Source organism: Pinus tabuliformis, chromosome 4_1 (assembly GCF_031772625.1).
Source record: "Pinus tabuliformis cultivar Carrire ecotype Pingquan chromosome 4_1, CPIR1, whole genome shotgun sequence".
Lineage (NCBI taxonomy): Eukaryota > Viridiplantae > Streptophyta > Pinopsida > Pinales > Pinaceae > Pinus > Pinus tabuliformis.
In genome coordinates this window covers 388,248,567-388,272,082 of record NC_142303.1, presented here as the reverse complement: position 1 = coordinate 388,272,082, position 23,516 = coordinate 388,248,567, and positions in this window count along the sequence as shown.

The window sequence follows — 23,516 nt, the reverse complement described above, 5'->3', positions numbered from 1 at the left end:
TTTCGGACTTTCATATACCGTTGGAAATCTGTTTCCAAGAAATTCGCAATGGAGAGGGTATGATTTTCCTCTAACAGCTTTTGTGGCCTAAGACAGAGGCTCCAAAATTTACTGCTCTTGGGAAACCTTAGCCAATTGAAACCCCCAATGCAGTGAGTGACAACAATACAACTAGAGAAAATAAGGGATTTGTAGAAGGAGGAGGTAGGGAATTGGCTCTTTGCACTTGGATTTGATTTGAAGAACCTAAATATGACTGCAAAAACTTTGCTTAATCTCAAGAAGTTGGATTCACACCTTTATAAATTAAGCCAATCAAATTTGAGGGTCCTAAATTGGGATCTCAATCTAACAATGATTGCTTTGATTCAATGAATATTCTTGGAGCACCCTTGTGAAGGGGTCAAATTTATAGTAGCCTCCTGTATCAGTGAGATTATTATAATAAATTCATCTATGTTTCCCTATAATGATGACATTATGAGAAAATTTTTCTAGCTAATAGAAGAGAATTTTCAGGATCTACATAACATCTTGGGTCTTACCATTGAGAAGAGGCTCAAAACATTAAAAAAAATGGTTGGGGTTATAGGTAACCATTATGACATTGGAAAAATGTTACATCCTAGGTTGTTAGCCATTTGGAGGAAGGAACAATCTGTCTCACTAGTTGCTTATGAACTAGACGAAAGGTTGGTTAAGTAGAACATTGGTTTGTTAAGGAGACAATTGACCCAGGAGGAGTTGCAGAGGGTTGGTGCTGACCAACCATATAGCAAGAATGAGCAGAGGATGAAGGGGCTTTGCTTTTTCTGCAAAGAACCTTCGGGACCCTACCACTCATGCTTGAGTGATGCGAAGGAGATGGAAAAGGTAGAGCGGGAGGATATTCCTTATGACTTTCAGGATGAGAATTCTTCTTTTGATGAGTCCATGGGTTCATACGAAGACGCCTTTGAGGAGCATTAGCAATCATGTGGATATGTTGACAGCAAGCCAGATATATATTCTGGTGTGTATGGTGACTAGTAAGTGGACCCTATGGGAGACATTCAGGGAGATAAGTTACCAGTGATGATTCAACATGAGTAAAATATGGTGGAGTGTGAGTCAGTTGAGGAGGATGATATGCACAACATGCATGATGAGACATTTTTGGAGAGCCAGTTGGCGGCTCATGTTGAGCCCATGATAGAGGAGGATGAGTAGCCATATTTGGACTAGTCATTGATGAGGACCAGACAGATGTACAAACATCCAGCAAGGTGGTAGTATTTGATGACACTTGTCATCAGAAGATGCTAGAGCCTAAAAGGGAAGCTTTGCAAGAGATTGGTATAATGGAGGAGCACAGAGTTTCCAGTCAGACAAGTGAGGATATTCTAGAGGTGGTGGTGCATTCATATGTGGGTCTACCCAATATGTAGTGGTAGCTAGCAGAGTTGTAGTATTTATTGGCGAAATCCCTCTCGGGGAGTATATAGATAAGGCTTGGGGCACCATTTTCCCACCCTTATCCATATGAGAGAGGGGTAAGGTTTTCATTGTTCGTTGGTTGATTAAAGTGATAGAAGTTGATCATGGACCAACATTAGCTTAGCAGACTTATTTCTTACAAAGGTGTCCATGCATTGGAATAGCAGGAGGTCATGAGTTGGTATCCTATTGATGGAGTGTCATTCTTAGCCAGGAGAGTAGTATAGCAGGGGACCTTAGTGATAAGGGACACTACAAGCTCCAGTTGATAGCAGGACGTAGGTTGGTTGTCCATCATCATTCTAGCACATCATCAACATGGTGGGGTTCACCTAGACCTATGCTAGAGGTTGGGATGGTGAGAGGTGATGAGTTGGTATTATATTAATGGATCATCATCTATGGCTAGAGATATAGCACAACCAAATCCATGGGGTATGGATGATGATGATTGGCTATGGTGACTTTAACATCCAAGTGGATCCATTAATGAAAGAATAATTCAATGGCTTGTTTAGGATCCAAGTATTGAGGGACCCATTCATTTTTTCTTAGAATGGAGGTAGGCGTAGAATAGTGGTTCATATGGGATCTTGGTATCAGTTTCCATATGCCTCTACAGTGGAAAAATATGGATTGCTTGAGGGAAATCTTGGGGTGGGAGGATTTATCATGTCCCAATTTTTATTTTCCTCTATAGTACATCCAAGGTGGATTTCCAGGGTGTTAGTGTCAGTCTTTCTAGCCTTCCTCCAGTGATCAAATATGCTCTTACAAAGTGGTCTCAGAGTGTCAAGGTCAAATTTTGTCATTTCAGTGAGCCTTCAAGCAAAATTTGGTCACTAGGAATTAGGTCTAGGGTTTGCTTTCACTCCTTCTAAAGTTGTCCAAATGTCGGTCCATGTCATCATTCAGCTGAGCCTATCATCATTCATAGGGTTTTCCTCATCATGTCAAGTTCCAATGGGTCATTCTACACCTTGTTCATGCTTCAGTTGCACCTAGGCAAGGTCATTTCCCTCTCCTAGGGTTTTGAAACTAATTTCTCTTGGACGGTCAAATCATCGGCAAAACTTGTATCCTGATGTTCATACACCTTCCCCTATCCTTAAAGTACCTTATAAAATGCTTCCCATCACTAAGATCCCCCAAATTCCTCATTTTCGTGCAAACCCTAGTTTCTTGCTACAACTTGGCAATTTTCTAGGCTAGGCCTGTGTTTTGCCCTTTTGGACCCCTTCCCCTCGCTCAATCTCTGAGATTCCACTTTCCCATGCTTCCTAACATCCCTCCATACTTCCCAAAATTTCCCCAAGAATTTACAAGCCCCTCATCCCCTTCATTTCGCTTCATTTCCACAAAATTCCTTGTTTCACACATCGGGATAAGTTTCACTCAAAAGATGTTTCAGAGAAATAAAAGATGAATTTTGGAAAACTGAGAGAGTTTTGTGTCCAAAACATGCCAAGGAAGGAAAACCTCCTTCACGTTTTACACAGGTGTCATGGTTTTATAGAAATGTCAAAAATATCGTTGCCTCAGGAGAATTGAATACACCTCTGAAGTGACCTTGGGAAAATCAAGTTTTATCCTAGCTTGGTTGGCCAAATGACTTTTTTGATGATTCAAATGATATCTAGACACAAAGATCTTTCCAATGAGCTATCATGGGCTCAATTTGGAGTTGAGGAAGGCATTCAAAAGTTGACTACAACAACACTCTGCCTTGAGGCAGCCTCATTTGGCACATTTTGAACAGTCTTGGGAGATTTGATTTTTGAAAAATTAAATGAACTCCAAATTGAAAAATTCTAGTTTTTTTGGAAAGTAGACTCGAAGACCTTTCCAACGAGCTATCCTGCACCCAATTTGGACACCGGGAAGGCCTCCAAAAGCCTCCTTCAAAATGCACTATGTAGCTGAGTGCGCGCTACACATCAGCTTGGGCGCGCTACGCATCAGCATACTTTTCTCAGTGTAAATTTACTCGAGCTCTATGCACCAGGGGCGCGCTACGCATTGGGTGAGTCGCGCTATGCGTTGGGAATTCTGCCCAGAAATTCGCCAGCAAGTATTCAACTCCTCTCCTAACTCAAGCAAACCACATGTAGGCTTCATTTCCATGGCTGGTTCTTGGTTTTGCAAGATTAATGAGAAAAAATTATGATAGATGTGCCATGAAAATTAAATGTAAAAACCCTAAAGTTGTTGTGTGGATTCAAAGGCCTAGTTTGCTAGGGTATCAAAATTACATGCTGCCAAGTTTTTCCCACTTTTTTGTTTCCTACCCCTCCCATATTCACCAACATTTTCCTCAAAAATTCTTCATAAAACCCTACTCTATCCCCCTACAAAATTCTAACCCCTCCCTTCTATTACAACCATAATATTCCCTACTTCACCCCAAACCCTAAAATATCATAATTTCTATGCCCTTTCCCTTCCCTAAATTCCTTGTTTTATTCTCATTGCCCTTATTTCCCTAATGTTTCCCCTTTCCTAATATTCCCTTGTGCATTTGTGTCCCCTTGGTCACAGCATTGTTAGAGAAAAAAAGCAGTTCACATTCAATTGCACACCACAGTTTCATTCAAGGCAGTTTGTATATTAGCAGTCATGTCATCTGGCCACTCATCTTAATATGAGGCAGAGGTCGAAAGTGATTCTCCCTTGAGAGAACAGGAATCCCGGAGGCCTCGGAAAAGTGGCAAACATGTCAGTGAAGAACCAATCAACCTTACAGAATTACATGCTTGTCCTCTTGCTATGCAGTGTTTTGAGCATCATGAGACCAGGCCTATTTTCATTACATATCAGAGAGGCACTAGACCTTTGTTCGCAGCAGCAAAGCGAGTATTATCTCCACATCATGTGGAAAGGGTCTCGCTTTCTTCTTCACCACAGGTACAGGATAAGGGCAAGAAGCCCAAGCATGAGGAGAGATTTTCAGGTGAGCCATCGGGATTTGTTATCATTCATGATGATGAGACAACTTCAGAATCATAGGAGGCCCAATATATCAGGTATCTAGAGCAGCGGAATAAGCAGCTTGAGGACCAGCACGTGATCATAGAGCTACAGAACGTCCGTGAGAATCGCCAAACTGCCCAACATAGGCAAATTGAGTTCACCTCTCTAGAGCAACAGGTAAATGAGGATCGAGAGGCTAATCTCGAGAGGGTCAACATCTACTTGGAGGAACGGCTGAAAAGGGCCAATAGAGATCATGCATTATTGAAACACATGGTTATGCATTACAAGGTCCGGAACCTGGTTTGCAAGGCGCGAATTAGGAGTCTTAAAGCAAAATTGAGGAAAATGGTCAAGAGGAAAAAACGGAAAAAGGAGCTTGATCCACTCCAAATTTTGGCTGAAGCCTCTTTAACTGAGCATAGTACTTGATTGGGGACCCCCAGCCCAAATTTCAAGAAATTTGGGGAAAATTTTGTCAATTTTGAAATTTTTATATAAAAAACAGGTTTTTGGGCTCAACGCGTAGCGCACCGCGCGCTACCCTGAAGATTGGGAGGTCCAAATCATGAAAGGTTTGCATTTTTGGATTTTTCATGATGAAATACATTTTCTCAGCCACTGCCAAGGCATTTCATCAAGGTTTGGGTCCCCAAAAGGTCAAAAAACATGCAAAAAATGACCTCACTGCCCCTTTTTGGACACACAGGTAGCAGTCTTCGGAGAATGCATTTTTGGAGGGGCAAATGGGCACCAAATTGAAAAATTACATTTGGGCTGGAAAGCAGACATCTAGGCCTTTCCCAAGCCCACCTAAGCCCAATTTGGATGCCGGGAAGTGCCTCAAAAGTAGGTGGAAAGGCGCGCTACGCGTAGGGCTCAGGCGCGCTACGCATCAGGATTTTTTGCACATTTTGCACCTTCCAGCTCAGGAATTCGCCCAGTTTTGACTTGTGATGGGATTTTTCACCCTCCTTGATGTAATTAATGTAATTTTTTGTTGACTTGACACTTATTTACCTATTCTAGATGATTCATTCATAAAATAGCAAACATTTAATGAATGAATTGGTTTCCTAGCTTATAGAGGCAAGTTGTTTTGACTTCCTAGATTGTAGTGCTTTGTTTAGAATTGGTTGAAACAGCTCCTAAATGATGAGCTCGACCCCTAGAGGCAAGGGAAGAGGTTGGATTGCCTATATTATGTAATTTCTAAGTCATTTTCATGGTTGGACTCTTGAGGGATAAGCTTAGACTGTATTACACATTGTATCTCTGCAATTTTGGCAAAGGAAAGACCAGGGTTTTTCAGCACTATTTGGGATTCCTGTGGTTATTTGTGTTGATGGTGTGTTTCTCTCATGTACTTGTAAGTTTGTTATGTGTATCATTTTCCTACTATTCTCTTCTGCAAATTAAACAAATGAAGTGTTGAGGTAGAATTCATAATCTTGTATTCTCTGCCTTTAAGTTTGTTTAATATCTAAGTTTTCATCTGTTTAAGGAGAACTCCTGAAAGTTTCTCGCTCTCCTTAGCTCCTCACCAGTCATATCTATCCATTCAATTCCTTTAAAGACATCAGAACGATTGCCTACCTTGCCCCAAAAAGACCTCTGCAAAAACTGTGTCACATCCCCGCACCCAAAATTGCCTTTCCCTGTTTTCCAACAAAACACTAAAAATCTTAAATCAAACTATCTTTATCAATTTACTAGCCTAAAATCAATATTCATATCGGTCATCTCAGCCCCTTTGAAGACCTTTTGCCGAGATAGACCTGGAGAGAGCCCTCTCCTGTCCTCATAGAACTAGCTACGAGGCTGAGCTTGGTTTGGCGTTGCCTTGAGTTTCGCCTTCCTCAACCTGAGGCAAATTCGAACACTAACATAGTGGTGACCATACTGGGGAAGAACAAATGGTTTTCTGGTTGATGTCATTTGTTTTATAAGCTACAGACGGAGCCTGAAGTTATGCCAGGGAGCCTTCGAAACGCTTTTGCTTTGCATTAGCGGAAGTAGATAAACGCTGCTTCAGTCAATCTCCGGTCTAGCTTGTAACCATGACATTTAACTTGTTAATTACCCCAGTACATGCATCAAGTTCAGATCTGATTGTTGATGGTGGACAACGATCAGGCATAAGAAGGTTGAAATCATTCACCTGGCGACTTCATTCACTGAAAAATCCAGAGATCAATGCTTCATGGTGACTTCACTGCAGGAAGATTAGTAGCTTTGAGCTTTTCAAGATGGATCGGGTTGCAAGAAGATACGCTCCCATTAGCCGAGATCACATCCCTAGTTTTCCAAATAAAATTCCAAAGGTAGATTGGTCAAGGAATTTGCCTACATTTGATGGTAGGAAGGACGCTGCTCTACATCTGGTTAGATTTCACATGCATATTCGCAAGTTGAAGGTTGATTTTCCTGAAGATTGCTTGATGAAGATATTCTTGGCCACTCTGGAAGGTAAAGCCCAATCTTGGTATGAAAGTTTGCCGCCTGCTTGTATTTACTGTTTAAAGGACTTTCATGCTATGTTCATTGAAAGATATATGGACTCTTATCCATCATTAAATTTAGTTCAAGACTGTTGCAAGCATGCTTATAGTTTTATTGAAAGCCTTGAGAAGTTTTATGAAGATGATAATTTCATGGATGAAGAGATCATGGAAACCCTGTATGAAAATCCGTTTCAGCAGCACACAGAAATCTTAGAGGATACTTGTCAAGATCAGCAGGCTGAAGATTTCCATATGGTTGAAAATGAGGAAAGAGAAAATGTTGTTTCAGATCTGTCCATAGAAGAAGACAGCATGCAGGTAACGCAGGAAAGTAATGTTCCAATCTCAAAAAGTGATGATGATAAATCAGATCGAGAGATAAATTGTGATGAGGCAAAACATGTTGTTCCGGATCTCATAAAAGAGAGTTGTATTATCGCGGCTACCTCAAATGAAGAAAATGGAGTAGCAGACCTAAATGTTCTCATCTCACCAGCACTAGATCTTCATGAGGAGGTAGTTCATTGCCTCTGTGAAAAACAAGACAAGATCTTCATTCAAGTAAGTGAAAAGGTTTCTCTGGATGAATCTATGATAGCTGATAGAAATGTTAGTGTTGGGTTTCACAAAACATCTGAAATTTCTTTTCTCATGATTGATGAATGTAATGAGAATCTCGCTGTCATATCACATGAGGATAACCTACCATATATTCAAACTACAAAAGATCAGACCATTCAGGATTCCATTTTAGATTCTTCCTCATATGTCTCATGTTTTGAAATGTTATTTCAAGAGGAGATCTGCTCATCTATTTGTTCAGAATTTTTTGAGGACCAGGAACATACTCTTTCTGGAGTACATGATGAAGGAAGATCAGAATCAAGAGAAAAAGACACCTTGCTCTTTCAGCAGGAGGAAAGACTTCATGTTTTTCAAGATCCAATGGCAGACCTGTTGCAGTCAACAGTGAAGGTGATTATTGCAGTATTTAGTGATGAAGGAGAATATGGTCGACTATATTTTTGGATGCCCAGTTACCAGTATTCATTGTTGACCAGAAGATCTGATCAAGAGAATCAATCAAGAAGGCATCTGCTTGACTGGTTGCATTGGCATTTTGATATAGTTTGATGGTATATTGTCTTGTAAGAAACACAGGTGGTTGTCATCATGATTTCAGATCTTGATGGACTGCTGCCCTTCAATAAGCTTTGTAAGTTCTTGTTTTCATTAAGTCAGTCATGAATCATTTATGAGTCAATTTTCATTCATGTTGGTTTCATAATTTTTTCGGCTTGAGTCAGGTTTCAGTCAATAAATGAGTCAAAGTCTTGTGTCGTTTGCCGAAATAATGACTCCATTGCCCAATGGATGAAGGCACTGTCTAGCTCTTCCATAGATCTGTCATTCTTGGCACCTCCAAGGAGCTACCATCCCCATTGGAGCCAATGTTAGTGTCAGTCTTTCCAGCCTTCCTCCAGTGATCAAATATGCTCTTACAAAGTGGTCTCAGAGTGTCAAGGTCAAATTTTGTCATTTCAGTGAGTAAGCAAAATTTGGTCACTAGGCATTAGGTCTAGGGTTTGCTTTCACTCCTTCTAAAGTTGTCCAAATTTCGGTCCATGCCATCATTCAGCTGAGCCTATCATCATTCATATGGTTTTCCTCATCATGTCAAGTTCCAATGGGTCATTCTACACCTTGTTCATGCTTCAGTTGCACCTAGGCAAGGTCATTTCCCTCTCCTAGGGTTTTGAAACTAATTTCTCTTGGACGGTCAAATCATCGGCAAAACATGTATCCTGATGTTCATACACCTTCCCCTATCCTTAAAGTACCTTATCAAATGCTTCCCATCACTGAGATCCCCCAAATTCCTCATTTTCGCGCAAACCATAGTTTCTTGCTACAACTTGGCAATTTTCTAGGCTAGGCCTGTGTTTTGCCCTTTTGGACCCCTTCCCCTCACTCAATCTCTGAGATTCCACTTTCCCATGCTTCCTAACATCCCTCCCTACTTCCAAAAATTTCCCCAAGAATTTACAAGCCCCTCATCCCCTTCATTTCGCTTCATTTCCACAAAATTCCTTGTTTCACACATCGGGATAAGTTTCACTCAAAAGATGTTTCAGAGCAATAAAAGATGAATTTTGGAAATGTGAGAGAGGTTTTTGTCCACAACATGCCAAGGAAGAAAAACCTCCTTCACGTTTTACACAGGTGTCATGGTTTTATAGAAATTTCAAAAATACCGTTGCCTCAGGAGAATTGAATGCACCTCTGGAGTGACCTTGGGAAAATCACGTTTTCTTTTAGCTTGGTTGTCCAAATGACTTTCTTGATGATTCAAATGATAACTAGACACAAATATATTTCCAATGAGCTATCATGGGCTCAATTTGGAGTTGCGGAAGGCATTCAAAAGTTGACTGCAACAGAACTCTTCCTTGAGGCAGCCTCATTTGGCACATTTTGACCCGTCTTGGGAGATTTGATTTTTGACAAAGAAAATGAACTCCAAATTAAAAAATTATAGTTTTTTTGGAAAGTAGACTCGAATACCTTTCCAACGAGCTATCCTGTACCCAATTTTTACACCGGGAAGGCCTCCAAAAGCCTCCTGCAACATTCACTATGTAGCTGAGTGCGCGCTACGCATCAGCTTGGGCGCGCTACGCACCCAGGGCGCGCTACGCATCAGCATACTTTTCTCAGTGTAAATTTACTCGTGCGCTACGCACCAGGGGCACGCTACGCGTTGGGTGAGGCGCGCTACGCGTTGGGAATTCTGCCCAGAAATTCGCCAGCAAGTATTCAACTCCTCTCCTAACTCAAGCAAACCACAGGTAGGCTTCATTTCCATGGCTGGTTCTTGGTTTTGCAAGATTAATGAGAAAAAATTATGATAGATGTGCCATGAAAATTAAATGTAAAAACCCTAAAGTTGTTGTGTGGATTCAAAGGCCTAGTTTGCTAGGGTTTCAAAATTACATGCTGCCAAGGTTTTCCCACTTTTGTGTTTCCTACCCCTCCCATATTCACCAACATTTTCCTCAAAAATTCTTCATAAAACCCTACACTATCCCCCTACAAAATTCTAACCCCTCCCTTCTATTACAACCATAATATTCCCTACTTCACCCCAAACCCTAAAATATCAGAATTTCTATGCCCTTTCCCTTCCCTAAATTCCTTGTTTTATTCTCATTGCCCCTATTTCCCTAATGTTTCCCCTTTCCTAATATTCCCTTGTGCATTTGTGTCCCCTTGGTCACAGCATTGTTAGAGCAAAAAAGCAGTTCACATTCAATTGCACACCACAGTTTCATTCAAGGCAGTTTGTATATCAGCAGTCATGTCATCTGTTCACTCATCTGAATATGAGGCAGAGATCGAAAGTGATTCTCCCTTGAGAGAACAGGAATCCCGGAGGCCTCGGAAAAGTGGCAAACATGTCAGGGAAGAACCAATCAACCTTAGAGAATTGCATGCTTGTCCTCTTGCTATGCAGTGTTTTGAGCATCATGAGACCAGGTCTATTTTCATTACATATCAGAGAGGCACTAGACCTCTGTTCGCAGCAGCAAAGCAAGTATTATCTCCACATCATGTGGAAAGGGTCTCGCTTTCTTCTTCACCACAGGTACAGGATAAGGGCAAGAAGACCAAGCATGAGGAGAGGTTTTCAGGTGAGCCATCGGGATTTGTTATCATTCATGATGATGAGACAGCTTCAGAATCAGAGGAGGCCCAATATATCAGGTATCTAGAGTAGCAGAATAAGCAGCTTGAGGACCAGCACGTGATCATAGAGCTACAGAACATCCGTGAGAATCGCCAAACTGCCCGACATAGGCAAATTGAGTTCACCTCTCTCGAGCAACAGGTAAATGAGGATCGAGAGGCTAATCTCGAGAGGGTCAACATCTACTTGGAGGAATGGTTGAAAAGGGCCGATAGAGATCATGCATTATTGAAACACATGGTTATGCATTACAAGGTCCGGAACCTGGTTTGCAAGGCGCGAATTAGGAGTCTTAAAGCAAAATTGAGGAAAATGGTCAAGAGGCAAAAACGGAAAAAGGAGCTTGATCCACTCCAAATTTTGGCCGAAGCCTCTTTGACTAAGCATAGTACTTGATTGGGGACCCCCAGCCCAAATTTCAAGAAATTTGGGGAAAATTTTGTCAATTTTGAAATTTTTATATAAAAAACAGGTTTTGGGCTCAACGCGTAGCGCGCCGCGCGCTACCCTGAATATTGGGAGGTCCAAATCATGAAAGGTTTGCATTTTTGGATTTTTCATGATGAAATACATCTTCTCAGCCACTGCCAAGGCATTTCATCAAGGTTTGGGTCCCCAAAAGGTCAAAAAACATGCGAAAAATGACCTCACTACCCCTTTTTAGACACACAGGTAGCAGTCTTGGGAGAATGCATTTTTGGAGAAGCAAATGAGCACCAAATTGAAAAATTCCACTTGGGCGGGAAAGCATACATCCAGACCTTTCCAACAAGCCCACCTGAGCCCAATTTGGATGTCGGCAAGTGCCTCAAAGGTAGGTGGAAAGGCGCGCTACGCATGAGGATTTTTTGCACATTTTGCACCTTCCAGCTGAGGAATTCGCCCAGTTTTGACCAGTTTTGACTTGTGATGGGATTTTTCACCCTCCTTGATGTAATTAATGTAATTTTATGTTGACTTGACACTTATTTACCTATTCTAGATGATTCATTCATAAAATAGCAAACATTTAATGAATGAATTGGTTTCCTAGCTTATAGAGGCAAGTTGTTTTGACTGCCTAGATTGTAGTGCTTTGTTTAGAATTGGTTGAAACAGCTCCTAAAATTATGAGCTCGACCCCTAGAGGCAAGGGAAGAGGTTGGCTTGCCTATATTATGTAATTTCTAAGTCATTTACATGGTTGGATTCTTGAGGGATAAGCTTAGACTATATTACACATTGTATCTCTGCAATTTTGGCAAAGGAAAGACCAGGGTTTTGCAGCACTATTTGGGATTCCTGTGGTTATTTGTGTTGATGGTGTGTTTCTCTCATGTACTTGTAAGTTTGTTATGTGTATCATTTTCCTACTATTCTCTTCTGCAAATTAAACAAATGAAGTGTTGAGGTAGAATTCATAATCTTGTATGCTCTGCCTTTAAGTTTGTTTAATATCTATGCTTTCATCTGTTTAAGGAGAAATCCTGAAAGTTTCTCGCTCTCCTTAGCTCCTCACCAGTCATATCTATCCATTCAATTCCTTTAACGACATCAGGATGATTGCCTACCTTGCCCCAAAAAGACCTCTGCAAAAACTGTGTCACATCCCCGCACCCAAAATTGCCTTTCCATGTTTTCCAACAAAACACTAAAAATCTTAAATCAAACTATCTTTATCAATTTACTAGCCTAAAATCAGTATTCATATCGGTCATCTCAGCCCCTTTGAAGACCTTTTGCCGAGATAGACCCGGAGAGAGCCCTCTCCTGTCCTCGTAGGGCTAGCTATGAGGCTGAGCTTGGTTTGATGTTGCCTTGAGTTTCGCCTTCCTCAGCCTGAGGCAAATTCGAACTCTAACACAGGGCACAAGATGACTGGGTCATGGGTGCAGGATTATGTCATGAGAGGTCCCAGTGGTGTTATGGGTTGTTTTTATGGGATCCAATGGCATTCACGTGGCATATTCATCATCATGGGTAGTTCCACACAACTTGTTTATGTTTATGTGGCTTTCTGATAATTCTCGTAAAACAGGGTTATTATGAAGCATAAATTAATTAATTACACTCAAGGTGGCATCCTGAGAGGAATATTTCACTGAACACCTTATTATAATAGTTTGTTGGAACCTGGATGAGAATATCATTAGGATGGGATGCTAAGAAGTGATTTCCAGTGGCCGGAGAGAGTATGGTGGGCTATTTAACATTTACTTAGATTAAAAATGACTTTAATTAGTTAGTTAATTAAAAACGGGGAAAATAATTAATTGGAAGAAAAACGCCAAAAGTGAATTAAGTGAAACAAAATAAAATTAAAAATTCATTTAAGATTAAGTCAAGGGAGGAGCTTCTAGAATAATAATAAAACAATAAAATAAGATGCTTCTAGAGGCTTGGAGATCTATCTATGGATTCTTTAAAATTAGGAGGAGGAGATCATTTGGGACATCCTTGAGTTAAGTGTTTTTTCTTATATAGAGGTTTCAAGAACCGGGAGTTTCCAGCTTTAGTTGTAGCCCCAGTATGGAAACTCTTGAGTGATTGAGTGAGAGTGGGTGAAAACCCATCTCTCCCCTTGGTGAATTCATTCATAATTTACAGGTTGTATTCAGCAGATCAGTTATTTGGAGGCCCACTGTAGTAGTATTGTCGACATTTTTAGGTATCACTCAATCATCTTCAGTAAATTGTGTTAGCATGTTATTTCATATGCAATATTATTAAAATAAGTTTGAGATTCTTTTGCATGATTTATTTTTTCTATTCTCCAGTTGTAGATTGTGTTTTCCAGTTTATCGTTAAATTATGGTTGAATGTGTGCAAATTGTTATTTAAATTAACAGCTTAATTTTCTAAAGAATTTTCTGCAAAAAACGTGTTTGAGACATTGCAATAGTTCTCCCTTGAGTCTGGTTTAAAAATGAATGAAAATGTGGCTTTAAGAGTTTGAGGAGGTGTTGGCCTCCGTTTAGTAGTATAACAAGATAGGGTGGTGGATTCTAGTTGGTTTTTGCTAGAAAAATAGTATATTGGGAGTAGAATCTCCATCTAGTGGTGGTTAGGTGAGCCTTATTCGGAGTCGTGGCTTCTAGCACGTGGTGCCCTGCAAAGTCATGTGATTATAGACTTCCTAGTTTGTGGAGGAAAACAATATTGTTCATAGGGGTAGTGGCTCCTAGATGGTGGTGGCTATATGAAATATGTAAGAACTTATTTATATAATAATAATAATATAACGAGAAGCAACACCAAAACAGTAGGTGGTTTTTCTCCCCTTAAGGGTTTCCATTAGAGATCGTTGAAATCTCATGTGTTGAATGCTTTTTATTGTTTTGTGTTTATATTTGATGTTGTGATCTCTAATTATGTGTGGCATATTGTGAATGGTTAAAAGGTTGATCAAATGGAAAAAACATTGTAAGTGTCATCACTACTGATTCACCCCCCCTCTCAGTAGTGATCTACATTTCTAAAACTTACTTTATATTATCTTATTTCTCTGTAATTTGTATCTTAGTTTTTGTACTTTATATCCTTTATCCCGCCCATTCTATTCCCTTTCCATTTCATGCAAACCAAGTTGTTATGGGAAAATATTAAGCACCATGTAGTAAGCCAATGATTGACTTACTAGTTTTCCATCTTTTTCAATGGATGTAAATAATGTGATATTCAAAATATAGGATTAAAAGGTAGTAAACCAATTATTGGCTTACTTCTTACCACTTTTTACACCTTAGTCGACATAATTAATCCACAAGGTGCCAAACCCACCCAAGAGATAAACATTTTACTAACATGGTGGTGCCATACAAAACAACGACCCTAATGGTCTGTTGAATATGAGTCAGAAGCTCAATGAAGATCAGACATAGTTGGAAATTCAATGAATGCAAAGGCACCAAGGATTAAATAAATCAAAATTTCGAATTTTAATTTCTGATGGTATGGTCGATTTTATCTATATCGTCGAAACTACTCATTGGATTTATACACCATACATAATAATCATTTCACTCATATTCCATTTTTTTTTTTGAAAAAGTTCCTATGAATCTTCGATATTTATCACTTAACATTACTTTAGAAAATCCATGAAGTATATGTATTTCCTTATTCAACACCTTTTCCACTTTGTATATGTACTTAGAATTCCACAAAAATAAGCATATTTTGTGACAATATTCATGACCACAAAATTGGCATCCTTACCTTCTTACTTTAGTAAAATTGTAATCAAGTCCTTTGATATATCTACCCATCCTTGATTAGGTATTTGTGAAGTTTGAAGTAACCTTGGAGCTTTTATTGTCTCTCCTTTATTTATTTGGCATGCTTGAAACTTTCTTACAAATTTTTTAATGTCTTTCTTCATTCCTTCCCACAAACAATATTTTTCAATCCTTTGAAAATTTCTAAGGAACCCTAAATTTTGTACCATCGGAGGGTCATAACACTCCATTTATATTTGTTGTTTCAAGAGTGAATACAAATATTCTATCCACGTACCAAACGAAATATTTGTTCCACTTATAACATTCCATAAAGCTCATCCTTTCTTCTTGACATTGGATTTTCTATCTAGGACTATTGTCATCTTATCATTTATGGTGAGCTTATTCCAACCAAACAGGAAGATGTAATGGAAAATAAACTCAAGGCTTCTCTATTCTTGAAAGGGCATCTACTAACACATTATATATAATTCCAAAATCAAACCCTTTCACTTTTGATACCACTTTTTGTTGTTATTCTTACAATGGTATTTACTCCAAAAACTACTTTAGGCTATCATGGTCTATATTAGCTTTAAATTCCCCCCCAATGAGATATCATTGCCATATAGTATTGCATGTAAAATTGTTTCCCTTTCTTTTTCATACGTAAATTTGGTCAAGTCTTTTCCCTTGAATTGTTTATTTCCAAAAGTTAATGGTCTCCCTTCTTATGTCAATACTACTCTAGTTGCTTATCTAATGTATCATATTTGACTATGACCTTTTTACAAAATCAATTGTTTCCAATACTAAAGTAAAGGCATGGAATCCTTTAAAAATGAGAATGCGAAGTTATCCTCTTCGTTCCATACATGTGCTTTTTTCTTCAACAGAGATGTAATGGGCCTATAATGCTTGCATAATTCTTAACAAATATTTAATCACATCTTATAAGACCCAAAACTCATCTAATGTTCTTAATATTGTTAGGAATAGGGAATTTTGTAACAGGTTAGACCTTTTGAGGGACTATCTTAAACCGTTTCCTTGAAAAAATATGACTCAAATACTCTACTACTTGTTTCCCAAAAGAACATTTAGATCTTTTTACATACAATTTATTGTTCTGGATAATTTGTAGAACTTTATCCACATGTTTAATGTGGCCTTCTCATGATCTTCTTTAGATAAGCATATCATTCAATAAAACCAATACAAATTTTCTAAGATCGGGGTTGAAAATTTTAGTTCAATAAGGCTTTGAAAAATAAAGTGAGTATTATTTAACCCAAAAGGAATGACCAAGAAGCCATAATTCCGTTCAAGTGTTCTAAGAGTTATTTCAAGAATGTAATTTTCTCTTAATTTGATTTGATGATATGTTGATTTAAGATCTAGCTTGTTATAGACATATTTGGGCACTGCAACCCCAATCACATATGTCCATAAACCAAGGGCTTCCAAGTCCCTAAAAGTGTTGTTTCATACCCTAAAGGAGCAAGGTCAGCTGATTACATCATCTCCCATAAGTTCTCCATGAAAAACTGCTCAGAACTGGTCAAAACTGGACCATACAGACTGCTCAGTGCTAAGGGTGTGATGCATCTCACCTGCCACATGCAAAAAGTGTGATGCATACTGAAAAGCCCTTCTGTGGAGTGCAATAAGTGAGAGCAGACAAATGGCAGAAGCAGTTGGCTAGGTGGAAACCCAGAGAATCTTCTAGAAACTGCCTATTTAACACTTGCCTCTCTGAATTCGCCCAGGGATGAGTAAGAGATCATGAATCTCCAAGTGGAACCAAGAACTATCAGAGAGAGGACACTAATCAAAATCCCAGAAGCTGACTCACCCACCTGCAAACATCTATATATGGATCCCTCATCCCAGAGATCCAAAGGTTGGAATCTTGTATTTTGTAAGGAAGTGTTGTTGGTTTCTTTGTGGAACATCATAGTGTTGGGTGATCTAAGCTTTTCATGAGGTGAAGAAGGGCTTTCATGCTGGGAGGATGACACTGGGTCAGATCAATGGGTTGTAATCCTCTCTTCTACTCTTTCTATCAATAAAGCTATTTGAGTTTTCCTCCACATTCTTGTATGTTTGAGTTGATATATGCATTTGTGTGGTCAATATATATCTGGTCCTATATTGTTTATGATTGTAGATCTCTGTGCTTTGATGGTATTATGTTGTTTTGACTTTACAGGTGCTCTTTGAAGCAGGGTAAGCAAGGGAGAAGTGGCAAAGATCTGTCAAAGGGGAGAGGAAACAAGCAAGGAGCCAAGCGAAAAACTGAGGTTGGTACTCTCTGCTTCTCTCTCATCTACTTCTCATAAAGGAAAATGCAAGTGACTTTAGTTTGTTTGTTTCTAAGATAGCTACCCGTCTTAGTGGGACTAGCAGCTCTGAATGGACACTAGATTTCCCGATAACAAAATGGCGACTCCACTGGGGAGCAAATAGCTTGTTTGCTTGTTTATATTTGTTTGCTTTATAAACTACAGACGGAGCCTGAAGTCAAGCCAGCTAGCCTTCGAACTGCTTTTTCTATGCAACTGCAAAGTAGATCAATGTTGCTTCAGTCCATCTTCGGGTTTTGTTTATAAACTGAACAATTGATTTGCAAACATCCTAATTGCCCTGGTGGTGGCTCAAGTAACCTCATTAGATCAGCCCCTATGATTTGTATTTACTGACTATCATTAGCTTAGCCTAAATCCCTGAACTAAGCTGCAAACTGTGACCAAAAACCAAGTTAAAGTCTCATCCCTGGACCATCACACTGTCTCCTTTAGGCAATCTGGATGCATCGCACCTCCCGTGTGCAGTAGGTGAGATGCATCCCTGTTTCCCTGTGTTATAGGTGCGATGATCAGATAAGACTGTTTCTGCCTCTAGATTTTGGTTTTTCTTCACTCTCTTCAACTTTATTCAGGAGTTTTGTTGTTTGTGATCAGTATACCACTGTTGAAACTCCCTTACTTTTCATTATTCAGCCTCCATTGTACAAAGAATTGTGAATGTTTTTATGTATTTTTCGCCATTTACAGTTCTCCTTTACAAAAAGTTAGCTTAATCGAACTGTCGTCTTTTGATTTGGAAGTGTCGCAAGTGTCGTTTTCAGTCAAAGAAAAGAATCCTCCTCTTTTTGATAGTCGATTACACTGTTACTCTTGTATTTGATTTGAATTAATAGTACTTCAGGTATCAAAAGCAATTTTCAATTCAAAATCGCAAAGTGTCATCCTTGTCTTCCTTTCGTTTTTTGAAAAGAAAATTGTTAGTACCGTCGCTTTGAAAAGATAATTCAAATTTGTACTTAGCATTCTTTTTGTCATTCACACATTAAGAAAGCAGAAAAAAATACATGCATGTGCATTTGCATTTAGACTGCTTGTTGATTTTGATTTAGGACAGTGCATCTAGTGTGTGCTCTCTGCTCTATGTTGAAAGAATTTCGCTTCTCTTTCCTTAATAGCTAGGATTTTCATTGCAAAAAGAAGAGTAAACGACTGTTTATCATCTTAGATTGCATTTTTAGGAATTGTATATCTACATCACACGATGAAACTTAAAGGCAAACTTCTTAAGAAAGATCAACTGTAAAATAAATTCAATGAACATAAAAACGCTTTGGAACCTAACGCACAACATTTAGAAGTCTAGGCTATTCCGGCATCATAAAGCCTGGTAACTATCGCTTTCATCGTAGGTTAGGTGATTCCTCCTCTTTGAGACGACAAGTGCCAGTACGGACTTGTGCTCCCACGTATCGTCGAGTATATATTGGGAGACCACAATAGGCTATATCCTTTATCCTTAGGAAGTCGTGTCTACCGCCCTATCGATCACAATGCACTGAACACAGCATTTGGGAAGATTGACTGTCGTACCGTAAAAAGTGTTCTGCAGTTTTGCGATTGGTTTGGTAATCCCTCTGTCTAGATTTCTAGAGTAGTCTCTTTCGTTCCTTTTCAAACTCCTTAAAAGAAAAGGTTCATCTAAGCACTTGTCACTTCAGGCTCATTAAAAATCGAAGGCGACTAGAGTCATCTTTAGCTTTTTCTAGACTCTTAAAAATTGAAAAAGAAAGTTGTGTCAAAGCGTTATAAAATTTATTTTAATCTGAATAACATCCCTGTTCCCTCGTTGATCTTAGGTTGAGAAAATGGAGTCCACCAACCAAGGATTCCCCCTTGGGGGAAATCCTAGTCCTTTCTCCTCTTGCGGAGATGTTGGTGCACCTCATATGACCACATTGTCCCTTCCAGGACTAACAATTGGCCTGCCAGTATGGCTCTTCTCGACCTATGTCGTTCAAAGCACTGTGATTCTTGAGCAATCAAATCAGCAACCAGATGATACTAGGGTCACCCCCCAACCTTCCACTTCATTTGTTTCTCCCTCTCCTTCTTCCTCTTCGCTTGGTGAAGCTGGTAAAGCTAAGGACCAAGTAGCTGAGAAGAAGAAGAAAGGGAAGTAGAAGAAGAAGAAGAAGCCAATGACGAAAGGGAGCAACCAAGCATCGTCTAGCGAAAATCCACACACTGCACCGTCCAAACCTAAATCTCCATGTGTCATCTACAAAGGGGACCACTATCATCGATATTGTCCTTGCATCCCACGGATCTTAAGGGACTGGTCTCCCCGCTTGCACAATCTGGTGCCCTCAACCTTTGACGATCATGTTGAGAGTACACCGTCAACTAGTGAAAATGAAGTCAATGGATAGAAAGGAAGATCTAAAATTCCTTGTAGACTGTGTGAGGGTGATCATGCCATCCACCGTTGTCCCTTCCTAAACGAAGCTAAAAGAGTCTTGGATAACCGTCCTGCTTCACCGCTACGGCTTCCTCCTATGTACAAGAAACTCTTGCCGAGTCCATCACTAGTTAAAAACCCGACCGACACCCCTTTGTTGTTGGTCGATCACCTACCATTGATGATAAACCCTCTGAGTCCACCCTGGACCAAAGTCAACAGGTCGAGATGGTAGTCGACCCAGTCTTGTCTTCAGAAGGTCTACCTTCAGATGGTACAGTCACCAAAGAGAATGAGAACAACATCGTTCAAATTCTTTTTGTAAACACAGACTCTGATGAACATGGGGGCAATCTACTCATTCCTTTACCACAGGAAGGAAGTTCATCAAAGATGTATCCAGCCGTTTATTCGGTCCCACCTCCAAGCAACCTAGTCGTTTCCTTCGACTAGAATCTACTAGGCAGACCCTGTCTACCGTCTAATGTACCATTCCAAATCATAGTACAAGCTTACAGAATGGTCATGGTCGATACTATCATAGATGAAGGGGCTTCTGTGAGTATCCTTTCCTAAACTACTTGGAAAGCGCTTGGTTCACCATCGCTTCTGTCTGAGATGCGAAATCTAACAGGCTTCGACAAAGGAACCAGTCGACCATTAGGGATCCTTCCAAGTTTTCCTATAACTTTGAGAAGGAAAACTGTCTACCTGAACGTAATGGTAGTCCAAGGACCTTTAGATTACAATCTAATCCTTGGGTGTGACTACATTTAAAGCATGGGAGCCATTGTCTCCTCACTCTTTCGAGTGATGTGTTTTCCGCATTAAGGCAGAGTGGTCCAGCTCGTAGACCAGCTTTCATTTCCTGGCTCACACATATCTAATAGTCAAATGTCGTCCCTAACTGGTCTTTTTGCGCAAGGAATGTCTCATCAATATCTAGTCCGTCCACCTGATGAGCACGAGTGATTTGGTGATTGTGACTGAAACCCAAGGGTCATGCACCCTGGTCTGTTTCGGCAGGAAAACCCCGGTTATAAGGTAGGTTTCCGCGTAGGAATATGACTAGTTTGACACACCCCCCTATTTAGGAAAATGGGATTAGACTGGAATACGATACCTCCGTCAGAAGGTATGCCTTTCTCAACAGAGTGAGTGTTTTTTCTGCAAATTGAAGGGTAACCTGGAAACTCTACTTCATTATACCTGGGGGCATGCAACCCTTTTTGCATGAAAGTGAAAAGCGGCCATTTATTTTCTTAGTTTGTAGGTTCTTAACCCTTTAAACTCGTAGGATTGGTCGTTCCTATCTTACATAAGGAAAGGATCCAGAGCAAAATTTCAAATGGTGCAAGCTCCCTAAAAAATGAACCTATCGAATGAGACATCCTTATTATACGACTGACACGGGCAGTTTTACGCAAAGTTCAAGCTCGTTAAAAATTAAACCTAGCAATGAGCATATGTTCCACCAGAGTTTAAGCTCATTAAAAAATGAACCCACCTCTAGTAAATAACCATTGCGAACGCATTATCATCAGCTTTTGAGCCTTGGTCATGTTCTTACCATCACCTCCACTCTGTTTTAGCCGATCATACGCCTCCATTTGATTGTTTACCCCTTTTGAGGAACAGCTGCGACGAGTGATTCTGTTAGCCATCTTCTTTACACTTTCGTGATTGGGGAGTTCCAAACCTTACCTAGAACCAGCTGCTACCCGAAAATATCACTCGTTCCTCAAAAAACGAGTCTCCTTTAAGCTCTTTTCATCTGACTCGTAAAATATGAAAAGATTGTCGAGCAATTGGCCTCTCCAACTCGTTAAAACGATCGGAAGTGCAATCCCTCCTCTAGATTTTAATATTTTTGAACCTGAGGGATCATTACACAAAAAGATCGAGCGCTTGTCTTGTTCGGCTCATTAAAACTATCAAAAATTCATCCCTTTCATATTATTTTATACTTTTTCGGACTTGAGGGATTATATGACAAAAACGGATTGTTGGAGTTTCCTTTCCGTCCCTTTTCAGACTCTCTAAAAATTTAAAAAGGATCGAGTTATCTTTGTCGTTAAGCTCGTTAAAACCAATAGCGACAAACTTTTCCATGCAGAGAAGAACGAGTTTCACTGTCGCTAAGCTCGTTAAACATAGCGACGGGTTTGCCTGAAGGGAAAATTATAGAACAAGCATATGTTATCCTCCTCAAGCTTGACAAAAATAAAGAGGTACTGGTCAGCAATCACTGGGGAAAATTTGGGAAGAAAACTTGAAGAAACTTTATTGGTAGCAAGTAGCTCTTGAACATGACACTTTCACTCCATCACCATGATTGAGTCGGGTTGGGTTATTCCGTTCACCGGTCATATTACCATTGGTCCACTGTACCATCCATTTTTGGGGTTAATGCTACCAATCCGCTTTAGTGTCACCGATATGTTCAAGAGAAGTCGCTCAGAGAATTCACCAACCCAGCTTGTGTCTCATCCATTGCAATACCTTCATGCTTCATTCTTTCATGATCGCCACCCTGAACCTTGTATCATCAGATCGCTTTCACCTCCACAAAATCATTTCCTCTGTTCCATGTCATAGATGTGGGATTAATTAATGCCCTCCTATGGCGGGTCACTTCTTGTTAACATCAGCTCATTATCCAAGAAGTCGACCTAGGAACAACCCTTTTAGTACTTTGAAGCTTGCATGCCTCAATGGCAAGTTTCTCACTTCCGGTGACAGGTTTACATCAATGGCCTTCAACCGAAAGATTTTGCGTGGTGTTCGACGCCAAGTCCCTTTTTCACACCACGTAAATTGTATTGTCATACCTTGAGGATCATTATCATTATTGGTGATTCCTCTTGCACCTATTAATAGCTTTCATCATTGGCTGGTAATCAGGCGATGTCTTTCCATGTTCGACTCCAAAACATCTTTTCACATGGATCGACTTGTACTACGGGCAAAGATTGAACGAGTTTGAAGACCCCGGATCTAGTTTCATCCACCCGGGCTGCGATATATTCAGGAAAATAAAGACATCAAATGTACATCAGTGCTACACAGATAATCATCCAAGCCAAAGGATGATGGCTCTACCAGAATCATTAGTCTGCCACACAAACGGTTGTCTGTCCTATGTACATGAGAATGAATTTATAAAGTTGAGCATGGGAATGTCTGCCTCAGCTAGATCATGAAAATATTATGAAGATAGTGTATTGTATTGTATCTTATTACAGGTCGCCTTCCAGCTCGAAAAAACCTCGGATCCTCATGATAAAGCATTTCACCCGACATCAAAAGATTTACGACCTCATGCTTTAAGGGGCAGCTGTTATAGACATATTTGGGCACTGCAACCCCAATCACATATGTCCATAAACCAAGGGCTTCTAAGTCCCTAAAAGTGTTGTTTTATACCCTAAAGGAGCAAGGTCAGCTGATTACATCATCTCCCAGAAGTTCTCCATGAAAAACTGCTCAAAACTAGTCAAAACTAGACCATACAAACTGCTCAGTGCTAAGGGTGCGATGCATCTCACCTGCCACATGCAAAAAGTGCAATGCATACTAAAAATCCCTTTTGTGGGGTGCGATGAGCGAGAGTAGACAAATGGCAGAAGCAGTTGGCTAGGTGGAAACCCAGAGAATCTTCTAGAAACTGCCCATTTGACACTTGCCTCTCTGAATTCGCCCAGGGATGAGTAAGAGATCATGAATCTCCAAGTGGAACCAAGAACTATCAGAGAGAGGACACTAATCAAAATCCCAGAAGCTGACTCACCCACCTGCAAACATCTATATATGGATCCCTCATCCCAGAGATCCAAAGGTTGGAATCTTATA